We start from the raw sequence: 12,256 nt of genomic DNA, 5'->3' as shown, positions 1-12,256 counted from the left end.
ACCAATATGCTCAATTAATATTTGACAGAGGAGGCAAGAACATACAATGGAGTCAAGAAAGTCTCTTCAATAAATGGTGTTGGTAAAATTGGACAGATACATGCAAAAAAATGAAACTAGACCACAAACTTACACCATACACAAAAATAAACTCAAAATGGATAAAGGACTTAAATGTAAGACGGGAAACCATAAAAATACTAGAGGAATCCAAAGGCAACAAAATCTCAGACATATGCCGAAGCAATTTCTTCACAGATACAGCTCCTAGGGCATTGGAAACTAAAGAGGAAATAAACAAATGGGACTACATCAAAATAAAAAGCTTCTGCACAGCAAAAGAAACCATCAACAAAACAACAAGAAAGCCCACTGCATGGGAGAACATATTTGCCAATGTTATCACCCATAAGGGTTTAATCTCCAACATTTATAGGGAACTCATACAACTTAACAAAAGGAAGATAAACAATCCAATCAAAAAATGGGCAAAGGACCTAAATAGACACTTTTCAAAAGAGGACATTCAGAAAGCCAAGAGACATATGAAAACATGCTCAAAGTCACTAATCATTCAAGAAATGCAAATCAAAACAACAATGAGGTATCATCTCACACCTGTCAGGATGGCTATCTTCAACAAATCAACAAATGACAAGTGCTGGAGAGGATGTGGAGAAAAGTGAACATTCATGCACTGCTGGTGGAAATGCAGACTGGTACAGCCACTACGGAAGACAGTATGGAGCTCCTCAAAAAGTTAAAAATGGAACTCCCATTTGACCCAGTGATCCCACTTCTAGGAATATATCCTAAGAAACCAGAAACACCAATCAGAAAGGATATATGCATCCCTATGTTCATAGCAGCACCATTTACCATAGCTAAGATTTGGACACAGCCTAAGTGCCCATCAGCAGATGAATGGATTAGAAAACTGTGGTACATCTACACGATGGAATACTATGCTGCTGTAAAAAAGAAGGAATTCTTACCATTTGCAACAGCATAGATGGAACTGGAGAGTATTATGCTAAGTGAAATAAGCCAGTCAATGAAAGAAAAATACCACATGATCTGACTCATTTATAGATAATAAAGACCATTATAAACTGATAAACAAAAATAGATACAGAGGCAGAGCAGCATTGAACAGACTGTCAAACTACAGTGGGAAGCCTGGGGAGGGTTGGGGGCGGGGTAAGAGATCATCCGAAGGACTTGTATGCATGCATATAAGCATAACCAATGGACTAAAGTCACTGGGGGATAGGGGAGGCCGGGGAATGTCAAGGGGTAAAAAAAAAAAAAAAAAGGAGACATGTAATACTCTTTGTAATACTTTAAGCAATAAAACAAAACAAACAAACAAAAAAGTTGTCCTTTGTTTTGGTTATCTATGAGAAAAACACTAGACCAGCGGTTCTCAACCTTTGGGTCGCGACCCCTTTAGGGGTCAAACGACCCTTTTACAGGGGTCACCTAAGACCATCGGAAAACACATATATAATTACATTGTTTTTGTGATTAATCACTATGCTTTAATTATGTTCAATTTTTAACGATGAAATTGGGGTCACCACAACATGAGGAACTGTATTAAAGGGTCACGGCATTAGGAAGGTTGAAAACCACTGCACTAGATGGTGATATAAGGCTGTCAGAAAGAGAGGTTTGCTAGGAAAAATAATATGGCAGTTCTGGTAGTAGTTAAGTGTTCTGAAAACTTTCCATAACTTTTCTGTCCCTGAGAACAATTCCAGCTCTGAAGGCAACTAATGGGAACCTTAATCTCACAAGTGTTAGCCCCATGATCAGATTAATTTGAAACTAAGCCACAAGTTTAGCACATTTTAAAAATGGTTTCAGTGTTTGACAATTCAACCTGATTTCACTGAAATGAAAAATTTAGTTATTAAAATATAAATTATTTTATATTTATCCCCATTGACCCCCTCCAGCTCACCCCTCTACCCTTCTCCAGACCTTCACCACCCTATTGTGTGTGTCCATGGGTTATGCATATATGTATACAAGATCTTTGGTTGATTACTTCCCACTCATCCACCCTCCCTTGCCTTCCCTCTGAGATTCTGCACTCTGTTCCAAGCTTCCATGTCACTGGATCCACTCTGTTCATTAGTTTTTTTAGACTCCACATATGAGTGAGATCATGTGATACTTGTATTTCTCTGACTGACTTATTTCATTTAGCATGATACTCCCCAGGTCCCTACGGGTCTCAAAGGGTAATATTCTTCTTTTTTATTGCAGCATAGTATTCCATGGTATAAATGTACCATAACTTTTATCCACTCATGTACTGATGGGCACTTGGGCTGTTTCCAGATCTTAGCTATTGTAAATTGTGCTGCTATGAACACAATTTTAAATATGTTTTTATTGATTTCAGAGTGAAGGGAGAAAGATAGAAATATCAATGAGAGAGAATTATTGATCAGCTGCCACCTGCACACACACCTAGCTCCCTCCCTCTCGCCCCCCACCCCAATGGAGATCACGCCTGCAATTCAGGCATGTGCCCTTGACTGGAATCCAACCCAAGACGGTGGCGAGCCGGCACGGCCATGGCATACTCAGCCCCAGGGTGCCTTATGTGCCATGCCAGCTCAGCCTGGTTCAGTGACCCTGAGAGTGGGCGGTGAAGGATTGGGAAAAGACAGACAAGAGAATGAGCTGGGTCTGGGTGGTACGCTGCTCCCCTGATGGAGAGACAGTGCCAACACCCACAAGCCCTGTCTTCATTTTATAGCAGATGCCACGAGGCAAAGTAAGGGCTTGATCAAGACGTTTACAACATTCTCGTGGGCTTCAGTCTTACTCAACTATATGCACCTGAACTCTATCAAGCCCATATTACTCAGGCACATAGGGCCACGTGTTCGGACCATAGGTTCAAGCTTACAACTCTAGCTGTTGGCTATAACTGTGCTGGGAAGGCCCTGCCAATTGCATGTGGGACTTGCATGTGGCAATGAGAGGACTGTGCCCTCTCATCAGTCCAAGGCTTGAACCTGTCCAAAACACTGTAGCTGCTCCCCACATATCCCCCTTTACTTTTGTTTTTAAACGTGTCTATTTATATTATGAAAAAACTCTAAACAAATTATTCAGCATAATCAAAAAACATCAAAACAAACTTCTGGCTATTAACAAAACCATAAACACAGCAATGTTAATACAGCAACAAGAGAGAACAAAACTCTGGCTATTAATAAACAATAACAAAACAATGCTAATGTAAAACTGTTGTAATGTACCCCATGAATCACACAAGGACACCTCAAGAAGTTGAATTAAGGAGGCACATTTATTTCATATCCGGGACTATGAGGGGGCATTTTGCTCTCCAAATCTCGTAGTGCTTACCTAGCCCCAACACCAGATTTATATACGCAAAAATCACAAAGGTATTGATTACATCTCGGGGTTTGGAATGAGGAACCTGGTTTGCAAAAAAAAGCAGTTTGTTACAGAAGCTAGATTGAGGCGATTAGTTATCTACAAAGATTAATTATAGTTTTGGGTCTTGGGACCACTGAGTTGACAGAAACACATTATCTGTAGCCATTGTGTCTTGGGACCACTGAGTCAACGGAAACACATTACCTGGAGCCACTGAGGCAATTTAGAGTAGTTGTGCAGTCCTGGCCTCCAGGTACAGAGGAATGGGTTTTCTAAAACCAGTATGACCATAACCAATGGGGTATTCATGTTACAGTCAATAGGATATTCAATCGAATGGGATGATTTATATAATTCAGAAAATCAAAATAACTTTTCTATTATTTTAGCAAGCAAATAATGACAGAAGCCAAGTCAGCAGGGTTAAAATATTAAACAGCAATTCCCACCAAACATGGTTGCCACCATGCTTCAAAACCAAACTACAAACATGTTAACATTTTCTTCAAAATAAAAGTTTCTTTTGCTGCTGGTTTATACCTACTCAGATTCCTCAGATTTGGCTGCGCAAGACTTTAAGAGAGTAACTTCCACTCTGCTTTTTTACCATCTGTTTGGCCTCAGTCGCCATCTTCTTCAGCTGACTCCATGTTGATACCTCAGCCCCTTGCATAGTAAAATGCCGCCAATGCAAAGATGTCGCCGATGTAAGACTGGTCCCCTGGATCAGGCTGCTCAGAAGGTTGGCCTTGGGACTGAGCCGGCACTAGTCCCAGTCAAATCGCCCCGTCCGCACGGTGGAAGTCTGGTCCTTTCCTCAGGTTCTTTCTTCAGCCACTGCTGCATGGAAATGAGCATCCCTCGGTCCTGCAGTACCGAAAACTGGCAGCTCACCAGACCCAAAGTCCCAGGGAGTTATTAGGTCCCACAAGCAAAAATGACCAAAGCCCAGAAACAATGGGACTGCTGCAAGAGCTTACAATCTAGGTCAGAAATAAAAGTTACTTCCTTAAACAACATCATGTTCTCCTTAAGAAATTTAAAAATGCTTCTACTAAGCATTGTCCCATATTTTACACCCAGTAATTACCAAACCTGGGCGCCCTACCGTACTTTTGCTTTCAGCTTTTACTTTTAGTTTTCAACTTTTTCTTTCGGCACATGCCTCAAGGGAGCCTCCTTTCACCTCACCACTGTAGTTCCCCCAAACTTAGTCCCTGTTCCTCATAACTCAGTCCCTGTTCCCAGAACTCAGTCCGTGCTCGGGCACCATATGTGGCGAGCCGGCAGGGCCATGGCATACTCAGCCCCAGGGTACCTTATGTGCCATGCCAGCTCAGCCTGGTTCAGTGACCCTGAGAGTGGGCGGTGAAGGATTGGGAAAAGACAGACATGAGAATGAGCTGGGTCTGGAAGGTACGCTGCTCCCCTGATGGAGAGACAGTGCCAACACCCACAAGCCCTGTCTTCATTTTATAGCAGATGCCACGAGGCAAAGTAAGGGCTTGATCAAGACGTTTACAACATTCTCGTGGGCTTCAATCCTACTCAACTATATGCACCTGAACTCTATCAAGCCCATATTACTCAGGCACATGGGGCCATGTGTTCGGACCATAGGTTCAAGCTTACAACTATAGCTGTTGGCTATAATTGTGCTGGGAGAGCACTGCCCACTAAGCTGGGACTTGCATGTGGCAATGAGAGGACTGTGCCCTCTCATCAGTCCAAGGCTTGAACCTGTCCAAAACACTGTAGCTGCTCCCCACACAAAACCCTTCAGTCCACAGGCCAACGCTCTATCCACTGAGCCAAACCAGCTAGGGCATCAGTTTATTTTGTTACTTAGATTCCACATATGAATGAGATCATGTGATACTTGTATTTCTCTTAGCATGGTATTCTCCAGGACCCTCCTTGCTGTCTCAAAGGGTAAGAGATTCTTCTTTTTTACTGCTGTACAGTACTCCATGGTGTAAATGTACCATGGCTTTTTATCCACTCATCTACTGAGAGGCACTTGGGCTGTTTCCAGATCTTAGCTATTGTAAATTGTGCTGCTATGAACACAATTTTAAATATATTTTTATTGATTTCAGAGGGAAGCGAGAGAAAGATAGAAACATCCTATACTAATAAAAGACAAACATGCAAATTGACCATACTTTCTCTACATCTTAAGCCAAGCCCACCAGCCAATCAGGGCGACTATATGCAAATTAACCCAACAAAGATGGTGGCCAGCAGCCACGGAGCTGGAGCAAGCAGGAGGCTTGCTTGCTCTAGTGATGGAGGAAGCCAAGCTTCCCCGCCTGCCGCGGCCCGGCTCTGAGCTCCACTGAAAACATCAAAGTTTCAATTATAGAAGGTAAATAAACCCCAGATACCTGCTTTCAGCCAGCCATGGCTACGGAGCAGGAGTGGGTTGCCCCTGGTGATGGAGGAAGCCAGGCTCTCCGCAGGCCTCTGCTAAAGGCAACAAAGTTTCAATTATAGAAGATAGATAAATCCCAGAATAAAAAAAGAAAAAGAAAAAAAGGAGAGGCTGGGAGCTTACGTTGCCAGGGTGCTTGGCCAGCCTAAAAACGGCCCTCAGCCCCTCACCCAGACTAGCCAAGCCCCCCAGTGGGCACCACACACCCTAAAGGGGGTGTGTCCAGCCTGAAAACAGCCAATAGCCCCTCACCCAGGCTTGCCAAACCTCCATGGGGTGAGGGTCCCCACTGGGGTGGAAATCCTCCGAGGGGTCCCACACTGCAAGAGGGCATAGGCCGGGCTGAGGGACCCCCCGAGTGCACAAATTTTTGTGCACCAGGCCTCTAGTCAATGATGAGAGAGAATCATTGATCAGCTACCACCTGCACTCCCCCCACTGGGGATCGAGCCTGCAACCCAGGTATGTGCCCTTGACTGGAATCAAACCCAAGACTCAAGAAGTGCATACCTTCTTTCTGATTGGTATTTTGGTGTTCTTAGGATATATTCATAGAAGGTCCCGGGAGCCCAGGGGCGTGGCTTGGCACAGCGGTCTCGTCTCCCAGGGCACTTGACACCTGCATATGCAAATTAACCCACCATCTTTATCAGCTTAATTTGCATGCCCACTCATGATTGGCTGGTGAGTGTAGCAGAGGGATGGTCAATTTACATGTTTCTCATTTATTATATAGGATCATTCCAGTTTGTTCTTGGGAGTGTAGCATCCAATTACTCTGCCGTCATTTTTAATCTCTTATCTATTCAGTTCTGCTTCTAAAATTTCCCCCCAGGTTTCTTTATCCATTGGACACATGGTTGTTTCTGACAGGAGAGTAGACAAATCTATGTTGCTGAATCTGCCACTTAGCCATCCATGTTTTACTTGACTCTTCTGGTAATTCCTCAGTAGTGTGTCCTAAAAGAGGTAAACCAGCATCATCACATAAGGTAGTAGGTTGCTACCTGGTGAGCTGAGTTTCTTTGAAACCAGAGAAGCTGATTGACAGGGCTGAAAATAAGATTAAGTTTTTACATTGATATACACATATACAACTAAATGTGTGCGTGTGTGTGTGTATGTATAGATATACATGTATATGTGTACATATACAATGTGAACCATGGAGTTTGCTGGGGTTTTGGATAATGTGAAGTTAAAAGAAGTATCCCTAACCAGTTTGGCTCAGTGGATAGAGCACCAGCCTACGATCTGAAAGGTCCCAGGTTCGATTCCGGTCAAGGGCATGTACCTTGGTTGCAGGCACATCCCCAGTTGGGGGTGTGCAGAAGGCAGCTGATCGATGTTTCTAACTCTCTGTCCCTCTCCCTCCCTCTCTGTAAAAAATCAATAAACTATATTAAAAAAAAAAAGTAGTAGTCACTTTTCTTCTGGTTAACAGAGGAAAATGCCCAAATTTAAGATTGAAAAAATAGCCCTAACTGGTTTGGCTCAGTGGCTAGAGTGTCGGCCTGTGGACTGAAAGGTCCCAGGTTCGATTCCGGTCACGGGCATGTACCTTGGTTGCAGTCACATCCCCAGTTGGGGGTGTGCAGAAGGCAGCTGATCGATGTTTCTAACTCTCTGTCCCTCTCCCTTCCTCTCTGTAAAAAATCAATAAAATATATTAAAAAAAAAAGATTGAAAAAATGTTGAAGAATGGATAGGAGATAGTGTGGTTTGCAGGAAAAGAATAATAATTCAACTTTAGGTTCAAAAGTCAACACACTCTGTATGTCATTCTCTATATGAAATCTTACCTCCTCCAAGCAGAAAGTAGAGTTTGGTTCACACCTACTACCATATCCTACCTAATAAAGAGGGAATATACTAATTGACCCTCAAACTGTTGCAAAGATGGCGGCGCCATAGCCAATAAGAAGGAAATATGCTAATTGACTGCCCCACCCTCAAAGATGGCGTGCCCACAGCCAATAAGGAGGGAATATGCTAATTGACTTCCCGCCCTCAAAGATGGTGGTGCCCATAGCCAATAAGGAGGCAATATGCTAATTTATTGCCCCGCCCTCAAAGATGGCGGTGCCCACAGCCACAAGATGGTGGCGCCCAGTCCCCTCAGGCCCCCAGCTGCCCAGGGCTGTCCCGAGGCATAGGCAGCCTCGGATGGTGGCTGCCCAGGGCCACCTGAGGCTCAGGTAACCAGGGCAGGCTGAGGCTTGCCCCGTTGCCAATGGGAGCAGTAGAGGTGTAATGGGCATTGCCTTCCCCTGATCCCCAGGTTGCCTCCCGCCCCTGAGGGCTCCCGGACTGTGAGAGGGGGTAGGCTGGGTGGAGGGGCTCCCCGCGTCCTGTGCATGAATTTTCATGTACCGGGCCTCTAGTTGTTAATAACACTGCAGACCACAAAAATTACACTTACCTTCCAGGAATAACCATTTTTTCGATCACCATCTACTTCTCGTTCGCACACAGCCCGTAGAGCCAAGCAATGAGGTTTCCATAAGTGGTCATTGTTTCTTATTATGTGATTCCAGATCGTGCATGTCATTGAAGCCCTGAACAAACTCTGAATGTCCAGCTGACTGAAAATTTGTGAAGTAACTTCTTCAGGCAGCAATGTAGAAGAGTTATTTTGATTCATTTCCCCTCCCTCAGTATTCACAGAGTTCAATTCTATATCAGAAACTCTTGAATTATGGTCCTTTTGGAGTTATTCTGCTTAGCTTGATGTTTTAGGTAATCTTCACAGGTAATCTAAAACGCAAAGTTTAAAGTTAGTCTCTTCAGATCAGACTATGGGTCCCACTTTGAGCCAGATAACTTTTAAGGAATTATTTTTAAAACTTTAACTTTCTTGACTTGAGCTTTTCAATCTGTAAAATGGGGCCAATAATGCTCCTCATGTGTATGTTCTTGCTAGGATTAACAGGGATAACATGTGAATCATCTAGCCTCACTTCTGAATTGCATGTTGGAGACACTCGACAAATGTTACTTTTCTTCTTTTTAATATTGTTAGTAAGTGGGTTTGTTAGTAAACATCTGTCTTTCTGCTTGCTCCCAAAACACATGGTCTTAAAAAAAAAGAAGCGATTCTTCACAGATTTTGATTTATTGAGTTTAGTAGAAATGCCTATTGTGAGAACACATTCCAACTATTTATTGAAAATACCTTTAAAAATATGTGGGATTCAATTCTATTAAGCTCCTGAATACTCACTGTCTGTGGGAACTGATGCCTTGTCATTAAGGTCTTCACCTACAATTTGCAACCTCATCATAAACCTGATGGACATTTATAGTTTATACTAGAGGCCCGGTGCACAAAAATTTGTGCACGCGGGGGGTGGGGGGGTGTCCCTCAGTCTGGCCTGTGCCCTCTCGCAGTTTGGGACCCCTCAGGAGATAACGACCTGCTGGCTTAGGCCTGCTCCCGGGTGGCAGAGGGCAGGCCCAATCCCTAGGTGCAGCCCCTGGTCGGGCTCAGAGCAGGGCCGATTGGGGAGTTGGGGTGCCGCCCCCTGTCATGCACAGAGCAGGGCGGATCGGGAGGTTGCGATGCCACCCTCAGTCACGCTCAGGGTAGGGCTGATTGGGGGGTTGGGGCACCACCCCCTGTCACACTCAAGGCTGGGTCGATGGGGAGGTTGCGGCACCACCCCCTGTAATGCACAGAGCAGGGCCAATCGGGGTTGGGACGCTGCCCCCTGTCACTCACAGAGCAGGGTTGATCAGGGGGTTGGAGAGCTCCCCGCTGTCACGCACAGAGCAGGGCCCATCAGGTGGTTGAGGAGCTCCCCCCTGTCACTCAAAGAGTAGGGCCGATAGGGGAGTTGGGGCACCGCACCCTGTCACCCACAGAGCAGGGCCGATCAAGGGGTTGGGGCGCCGCCACTGTCACACTCAGAGCAGGGCCGATGGGGAGGTTATAGCTCTATCCCATCACACACAGAGCAGGGCCCGTGGGGGTGGGGGGGTTGGGGCGCCGCCCTCTATCACCCACAGAGCAGGGCCGATCAGGGGGTTGGGGCGCCGCCACTCTCACACTCAGGGCAGGGCCGATGGGGAAATTATGGCTCTACCCTGTCACACACAGAGCAGGGCCCGTGGGGGGGGGGGGCGGGGTTGGGGCGCTGCATCCTGTCACACACAGAGCAGGGCCGATCAGGGGGTTGGGGCGCCGCACCCTGTCACATACACAGCCGCAGGGCGATCAGGGGGTTGGGGAGCTCCCCCCTATCAGGCACAGAGCAGGGCTGATCAGGGGGTTGGGGCGCCTTCCCCTGTCACAAACAGAGCAGGGTGGATAGGGAGGTTGTGGCCCCACCCCCTGTCACACACAGAGCTGCAGGGCGATCAGGGGGCTTGGGCGCTGCCCCCTGTCACGCTGATCCCGGTGCTGGGAGGCATATTACCCTTTTACTATATAGGATAGAGGCCTGGTGCACGTGTGGGGGCCGGCTGGTTTGCCCTGAAGGGTGTCCTGGATCAGGGTGGGGGTCCCCACTGCGCTGCCTGGCCAGTCTAGGTGAGGGGCTGAGGGCTGTTTTCATGCTGGCGGGTGACAGAAGCTCCCAACTGCTCCTTTTTTCTTTTTCTTTTTTTTAAATCTGGGCCAGCTTTAGCTCTGAGGCTCCAGCTCTGAGGCCTCAGCATCTGAAAGCTGGTTTCTGGTTTGTTTCAGTTCTATAATCAAAACAATGTATAACTCCAGCTCTGAGATCCCGGCTTGCTGAAAGCAAGCAAGCCTCATGTTAGTTTCTAGTTGCCTGGCTGCCGGCCGCCATCTTGGCTGGCAGTTAATTTGCATATCTTGCTGATTAGCCAATGGGAAGGGTAGCAGTCGTATGCTAATTACCATGTTTCTCTTTTATTAGATAGGACTAGTGGCCGGGTGCACAAAAATTTGTGCACTCGGGGGGCATCCCTCAGCCCAGCCTGCCCCCTCTAACAGTCTGGGAGCCCTCACAGGATGTCCTACTGATATCCCTGTGGGGAGCAGCCTAAGCCACAGTCTGGCCTCCCTCTGTGGAAGGCAACTGGCCGATCAGGTATATAGATACTTTCTGAAGGCAGCACAGGCTCCTTCCTTATTTCTTTCCTCTGGTTGGAGAATAGGGGGCTAAAAGGTGGAGACAGAACTGTGGCCGGGCCTGGGGCTCCTGTAGGCAGCAGAAAGGAGGAGCGGGCTGGGGAAGTCTAGACACGGTTTTCTTCAATTGTCCTGCCTTCCTCCGGCCCCTCGCTCAGTTCTCCCCTTGTCATGGTGGACGCTGGGGCCTCGGACTGACAGGAGCCCAGCGATGGTGGAGTTCAGCCCCCTCACTTCTCAGCTGAACATATAACCGCCTCACATTCCAAGTGGAGCTGTTTTCAAGTGGCTAAAGTGCTGGCAATTCATGCCTCCTGGCCTTTCCCCTCTGGGGCTTCCTCCATGGGTCAGTTGCAAACTTCACCGAGACACTCTGCCCTGGTAGTTCTGCACCGGCCCCTGCACTCTTCCTTGAGGTCTCTGGGTCCACAGTCTGAGCTCAGGGAGGTCACCCAGAGCCTGTTCCCCCAGACAGGAGGGGTAGGGGGGCTAGCTTGAAGAGCTGGAGGAAGATGGCAGAGTAAGAGTTGGTATGAACCAGCGCCTGCTTAGCCAGACTTCCTAAGCTCCCCACTGGGCCCAGGCCGGGCCCCTTCCCCACACCAGGAGGATCCCAGTTGAGGTCCCCTCCCTGCACCGAGCACTCTCCTCCCTGTTCTACTACTGGGGGAAGGGAGCAGCTCACCTGCTCTGGACCCTGCCAACCTGGCAGGCTGAGGCACAGGAGGTGCAGCCTAGGGTGCTGGTGGCTGCGAGCCTTCTCCCCCACCCTGAAGCGTGGGGTGGGGTTGCAGCAGCTCACAGCCATCCCTGGGCACCATGCATGGAGAAACCGCTCTCCACTGGGCCACCATCCACCTGAGACCTGTGGGGGTTAGGGTGGCCTCAACGGGCTCCCACTGGCCCCACTGAAGCCAGTCTCGGCTTGGCCGGCCACCCCCTGCACATGCCCCACGGGCCTCATCGCCCTCATGAATCGCCGTGGTCCGGCTGTCCCATCCCAGGAAGTGGCCATCCTGATCACCATGGCTCACTCCCCGGTGCAGTTGGGCCTGCCCAGCAAGCATGTAGGCAGGAGCTGGGCCTCTGAGGGGAAGGAGGATGCATGCCCGGCCAGGGTAGAAGTGGGGAACTTGGCGGTGTAAACACAGCTCACCCCCACGTTGTGCCAGCCCCTCATGCTGCATTCCCAAACCCCTGGGTGACCCTGCCCAGCACTGTGCTCTCGGGCCTGGGGTGGGGGTGAGGGACGTGGAGCACCCTCCTGAAGGCAGCCCTTGCTGGCTTGGAATCACAGGGGT

This window comes from Myotis nattereri (assembly GCF_964212035.1).
Source record: "Myotis nattereri genome assembly, chromosome: 10".
Taxonomy (NCBI): domain Eukaryota; kingdom Metazoa; phylum Chordata; class Mammalia; order Chiroptera; family Vespertilionidae; genus Myotis; species Myotis nattereri.
The sequence above is the reverse complement of the archived record's forward strand: the minus strand, read 5'-3'. Positions refer to the sequence as shown.